Source organism: Oratosquilla oratoria, chromosome 32, assembly GCF_046742065.1.
Source record: "Oratosquilla oratoria isolate Oo_2021 chromosome 32, ASM4674206v1, whole genome shotgun sequence".
Lineage (NCBI taxonomy): Eukaryota > Metazoa > Arthropoda > Malacostraca > Stomatopoda > Squillidae > Oratosquilla > Oratosquilla oratoria.
The window spans coordinates 33703472-33710698 of record NC_134808.1 but is presented as its reverse complement, the minus strand read 5'-3'; positions in this window follow the sequence as shown (position 1 = coordinate 33710698).

Here is a 7227-nt window from a genome sequence, read left to right as displayed (position 1 = left end):
TGCCATTACTTACAAGTTCAGCCAGCCGAGCAATTTTCTGTTATGTATGGTGTGTGCATGGATATTAAACTGAATGTATGCAGACATTTCTCCATTAATATATCCATGCTGACTGCCACAGTGCAAAGACAAGGCACTGGGTGAGGATGGGGTGGATGTCTATAATTGCCTAATGCTATAACACTTGTCTTCCAACCTTGAGATAGGATGCTTATATTACTATTGCCCTCAATGAAATGGGGAGTTACTTTCTACAAAGTAGTCTTGCGTTAATCAGAACAAAATTTATGCCATTGAGTTTAACAAGTTAATTTTTACAGCAGGTCTCCTGCATGAAAGAGAATACAGTGATTTCAGGGACATGATGATGTAGTTGGACCAATATGCACATAGGTGTGCACCTCGGTAAAACGAAGTTGAATGCATTAGTGAATATTTCAGCTTTTGCTTTTATATATGTGTAAATCCACATATTCTGTAATGGGAATATATGTGCAGATCAAAGGAAAATATTACTGCTTTTGGAAGTTTAACACTGAAAAGTTGAAATTTCCCAAGATGAATAAGATCTGACCATAACAATAACAAAGTCCCTTAATGTGACAACACTTCTAAACAGGTTAATTAAATATGCTTTAGCCTGAAGAAGAAAGAAGGCGGGACCAATGACTGGTGCCTGCGTCAAGATGAACAGTGCCAATTTTCAAAACCCATCCTTTTGCCTCCATCAGGAGGTAACCCTGAAGGACTTGATCTTTGGAGAGTGCCCAAAATCTCTCTCATCTTCATTTGTATTTTTTGTTCATTTTCACACATGACAACTGGTGACTGTTCCCTTCACACTACTCTCAGCCAGGATCTTTGGGAGGGTTGGAGGACCATTTCCAGTTGCTGTGGGCAACAACAATTATTAACTTCAAATGTTCCTTTCAACAGAATAAATCTAGTATTCTCTTAGAAGGCCATTTGGTATATTATGCAAAATAGATCTAGGGAAGCAAATGAGAGCTATGGAAGAAAGTTGAAGCAAAATGTGAGGGAGGCAAAGAGTAGAGCAGATGTATAGTGAGGTAGTTTTACAGAATTTTGAAAATAAAATTTTGGAAGGAAGTGGAAAAGATAAGATGGGTAGAGAGGGAAAGGTAGGGTGTGCAGATGGCAACACTAATGGAAGCAAAGGTGGGTAGAGTATTGTAGGGAGGTTTGTTAAATGTAAAGAAGGAAAGGCTGGATTTGACTGGCAGTGAGAGATCTCAGGAAAATGTAGGTAATGGGAAAGAAGAATGAAACGGCAGAAGATAAAGAGGAGATACTAAGAACAATGAAAAAAGGTTAAAGTTGGTCAGGCACATAGGTTAGATGAATGTTACATGGAGTATCGGGTGAAAGGATTTGTTACAATGAATTTGTGAAATTTTTAATTTCTGTCAGGAAAGTGCTAGTGGATTGGAATGCAATGTACAGTTGCATTATACAAAAGATAAAGGGACATTAATGTAGTAGTTTTAGAGGGATCAGTAAATTAAGTGTTGTTACTAAGACATGGGAGGGTGTTAATGGAAGGAAACGAGGAATAATCGAGGTTCAGTGTGGGTTTAGTAAAGGAAGAGGATGTGTAGGAAATATTGTAGCAAGACATGCAAGACATTTTTGGCAAATGGTAAAGACTTCTTGGGATTATGGATTTGGCAAAGGTGTATGACAAGGTTGACTCATTAAGGGATGTATGGGAGAAAGGGAAGTCTGTTGAAGACAATCAAAAGTCTACATGAGTAGTAGCTACTGTGAGGGTAAAGAATAGAGAGCGAGTGGTTTGAAGTGAAGATTGGGCTGCACCAGGATTGTGATGTGACCATGGTTGTTCAACATGTGTATGGATGGCATGGTATTGGAGGTATATGTGAGTGCTGGGTAAGTTAAAGTGGGAAGAGAGCAAGTTGTTACTTGTGGATGATTGCTTGATTGTTTAAACCTGACTACAGTGGAAGGCAAGATCAGAAAAGTCTACTAAACTGCTTTAAGAGGAAAGCCACATGATTTATGGACATTGTTACATGGGTTAAATATTTCAGAAAAACTGCTGTGATATAGATTATTTTCTAAATTGAATACACTATTTAGATATTACATAGGAAGGGTGTGACCAAGTGGACTAGAGCATATGGAGGTGAAAGACCTGAAGTAGGCACTTTGAAACCCTAAAAGTTAGTATGTGACATCAGCAATGGCATATAATCTGAAATCCCAAATATCCAAAACAAAACATCTCATGGCCAGTCACCTTGCAGAGGCTGAAATTTTGGAAATCAAAAAAGAAAAACAAAAAATACTTAGGACACCTGAATGACTAAGTTTGTAGTGAATTGCTGGACAAATACATGTCCATATGGAGACTAGTTCTTATAATTGGGGATGACGTAATCAAAGCACAAGTTTAACACCTCTCCCATCTCGACAGTTTGTGGATGAAAGTCCATCCCAGTCCCCATCACACTGCTAAGATCAAAGGCAATGCATTGAGGTAGTTTCCATATTATATGGTGTCCTCCCCCACTAAAACTTTTAGAGAAGATAAGAACAAAACATATACCCAACTCTAAAGATCCACTTGCACTTACTCCCACACACTCCACCACCACCACCACAATGAACACTAGTTTTATTTTATTGTTAGTGTATTTGCAGTATGACCTGTTTGTGCCTTTCCTCATTCACTCACTTCATCCTGAAGCTGGACTTCAGTGTAATAGAATCAGAAGGAACTTAAGTTATCTTAATTTGTTTTGGCAGGTTGAATTTTTTTTATTCTGTTGTGTTCAAATGGTTTTGCTTCTTTGTAGGGACTTAGATTTTATTGGTATTCCATAATGATGATCTTAGGATCATTCTCTTCAAAGAAATAAGCTGTTTGAAACAGTATTACTACTTTGTGTAACACCTGAATAACAGCAACCACCTAACGGACTTCAAGAATGATGCAGAGTTGATAGTGGAAGTGACAGAAAGAAATTAACTGGAGGCAGCTGTTGTATATGCAGCTTAAACATGATAGCACAGAATAAAATCATGTTCAATACTGCATCCCCACTGATTAATTCATTTCTTCTGGAAAGGGTTTAAAAGGCCCTAATAGTCGCATGATGAAATGTTGACAGGAAACCCTCTGGTCCTTAATCAGGCTGGATGCAGAAAAAAAGTGCACACACACACAGCTAGATCAATATATGAATGTAAATTAAAATGGTATTGGAAATTAAGGATATAGACTAAGAACTGTACATGAATTTGAGGTTAAGTAAGATAGATTGAAGAATAGGAGATGGGATCCAGCAGATGTTGCTCCTTTCCTGTATACTACAATTAGGTAAACACACACACGCACATAGGTATGATTATTATCTTTTTCAACCACAAATCACTTTTAATTCCGTGCCATCACATTCGAGACTGAGAGTCGCTCAAAGGAGGCATCCGTTGGAAATTGAAATGTGGACGAGATGAGGATGCTAACCCATTACAAAGTTGCAGTGACGTAAACCAATACACTATCACTGTAACTTTGTTACGGGTTAGCTGGGTTCGAATCCTCGTCTTGTCCACATTTCAATTTCCAATGGATGCCTCCTTCGAGCAACTCTCAGTCTCGATTGTGATGGCATGGAATTAAAAGTGATTTGTGGTTGAAAAAGATATTAATTGATCACTGGGAACCATTCAGTGTGTATGTATAGGTATGATTAATTGGAGAGTAGGAGATGGGACACAATGACCATTGTTCCTTTCCTGTATTCTACAATTAGGTAAATATACACCAAAGCAAACAAATGTGCACATTCAGTACGTTTAATTTGACAAATTTCATTTTGTCCTGACCCATATAGTCTTCACACATTACCTCCCCTCAATTCTTTCCCAACAGAGACAATTATTCAGAATATGTGTTCTTCATTTTTGTATTTGATGAATTTCTTGATGAGCAAAATGTACTATAAATAAAGGCTTCATACTCACATTGTGTTTTCTCTGTCATATCTACTGTCAGTTGCAATCTCCAAACAATACCTAGCATGTATTAACCCAAGTATGTTGGTCTACTTTTATTTACTGAGACAATATATATATATATTTGATATGCCCATTTCTTCCCAGCATCATCTCATGCACCGACCTACCACTATCCTAGACTGTTGACTGTATGATCTAATATCTTATACATCTTACATGTCATTTACTATATATATATACCCACACAATGAAAGGTAAATTTCTACAGTTACCTTGGAAGAAAGGTGATGAAAGTTAAAGAAGCATCCCAAAAGTGACAATTTAAAAATGGTGCAATAGATTAGAAATGGTGAGTTTGGATCAAAGTCACTATAAAGCCTGAAGAATATTGCACCCATAATAAAGAACTTGCTTAAAAAATGTAAGGTTTAAATGAGACCAAGCAAGTTAAATGATGCATAACCCTTGCAATGCTTGAAGAAATGGAGGTTGTAGTGTTTAAGTGGTACAACCAGAAGCATTACCAGTATACCTATGTCATGTAGACATTCAGAAGGCCACTAAAGGTTTTGGGAATATATATATATTTATATACTGTACATATATACCAAGGGCTTTTTTCCCCTTACAATTGAGGTAGCCAAACTGAAAAGGCATAATTCCACTCCCACCCATTTCACCCCCATTCAACACTCCTCCATCTCTCCCTCTTGGCTCCTGCTGGATGATGGGTCATCCCTACATCTTACTCATTGTCCTGGGTCAGAAGCAATGCAGTAACACACAGCACATCCACAGCAAGGCCACTTCATTTAATCGGCGACACCTCCTCTTCATCCCTTTGTGCAGTAACATTGAAGACAGGGAGAAATCCCTTTGGGCAGCATCAAAATATCATTCACACATAACCACTCCTTAACCTCCCCCTCCTATCCCCCATCAACTCCCTTTCATGTTTCACAGTAGGTAATAAGTCAGAATATTTCTATGTCTGCATGGTTTATCCACCAATTGTATTGACTTTGCAAGGGTGTAACATATATCCTACCATTTTAAGATTTAAGTGTACAAGTCAAGTTTAGTTTGACTGGGAACCAATCAATTATCCTCAGGTCCTCCAATAGATCTGTTTTGCTGATCTCTTTCCATGTTGCTGGCTAGTAGAGAGGAAGCAACCACCAATTGGCAACCCCCCATATGTGGAAACAAAGTGAAATTTATAGAGATTTGAGCTTGATTCCGGGACCAAGCACCCTTGTAGGGATACACCTAGTGGTGAGGCATGCAGATTGGGGAGCAGGAAGGTTATATTTCTGATGCCCACCTTGCTGGATCACAACAAGCAGGTACATCATCATTGGTTACACCATGGAATAGATGAGGTAAATAGTGACAGTTCCATTCATAAGTGCGTGGAAAATGTTTACTCAATCCATTACACTGCAGTAGACATGTGGATCCTTGGTAAGTAACTAGCCACCAGTACAGCATGAGGTAACTTTACAAAGAAATTTTGTGGACTTGTACAGAATGAGTGAAGGACAACAATATTTGCTAGATTTTTTCTATACTTAACAACAGTACCACTGTGCTAATGTGCCAGGTGCAGTGGAAGTTAAAATGGTGGAAATGTCATTGTTTCAAACCCTCCACATCTTCCTTCACTCAGCTCCACTTAGGCTATTAGTGGATTTAGAGATGGGATATGTTGGCTCTCCCCTGTAATTCCTTCCATTTTTTTCCCAATATGGGGGCTGTATGGACTTTTAAGGTCCACAAGCATTTTCAAACCAAATACAAATTGTTAGGTAACTGAATACTCTTGTGGCAAAGGAAACACATTGATCACATGTGGGGTTCGAAATGTCCTTTGAGGGGTTGTTGTTGTTGTTGTCGTTCCCTAGACTGTCTGTCCGAGCAGTCCCGTCTCCCCAAGAAAGGCCACAGCCGAAACTGGGTTTTCCCACAAATCCTTTATAGAGTGTATGTTGTGTTGTTTGCGTGCATGATTGTGTATAATGCAGTCTTCCATTATGTGTTGTATGGTATGGGGTGAAGTGTTACATCCTGGGCAGCTGTTCACAACACGGTCGTCCAGCCTCTTCTGGTAGCTTAGAAGTGCTGGGTGGTGACCGCATCGCAGTCTGGCCAAGTGGACTCTGTCCTTTCGTGGGAGAGAGGATTCAGAAGGGTGGATATCAGGGGGGCTGGCATGCAGCAGTGTGTTGTCTTTCAGTGTGTTAAAAAGGTCCTGGAGCTGCAACGTCTACGTCGTGGGACCACCCCCCAACCCCAAGAGTTGGGGGCCAAACAGCAGCAACCACCCCTGGCCATCAGCTCTACGCAGATGGCACCGATCCCCAAGGAGGAACTACGCCTACCTGGGGGAGTACCTTTGAGGGGCTATCACACTGGGCTATTTTTCCTCCCACATCCCACCTCCAACCTTCATTTGAATTACTAGAATATGACTTCGCTCACAGAAATCTAGACTTCTCTAAGAACATTTCACTAGAATGTCTAACAATCGTTAAGGTTTAGAATATCTTAGTTCATCATTCAGCTTTGCTGATTAGATTTGAAAAATAGAATATTGTAACCGAAATCGTTTTTACTTGAACGAACTCTCAACTGACGGAGCTGGTGAATCCCGTGACCCGTGGAAGCCCAGTGTGATATCTCCTTTACCGGAAGGCGCCGCCACGCCAACCACCGAGTTCATTACTAACTAGAACTGGAGACCGGTCTTTAACTCAATCGGCAGAGCTTTGGACTTCACGCCGATGTAAAGCAGGCTCTAATCCCGGCGGCCATGTGTTTTCATCTGTCCTAACTCCGCACTTTCCAGTACGAGACAATATTCCTTGCCTTACGAGTAATCAATATGTGCCCATTGCCGTAAATATATTCAATTGTGTAACTATATGTATTAAGCTCACGAACACTTGTGAACCATACGGTCACCATATTGGAACGGTTTAGGCTACGGACGCACGAGAGGCTGTTTAGCCGCTCAACCGCTGCGGCTGTTTAGCCGTTTTTGTAGAACACACTACTTTTAATGGAATTGCGCGCATTAGCGGTTAAGTAACTAATGCGCGCAATTCCATTAAAAGTAGTGTGTTCTATAAAAACGGCTAAACAGCCGCAGCGGTTGAGCGGCTAAACAGCCTCTCGTGCGTTTCATCCTTTAGAGTTACAGAGGGGGTGTGTGACATGCAA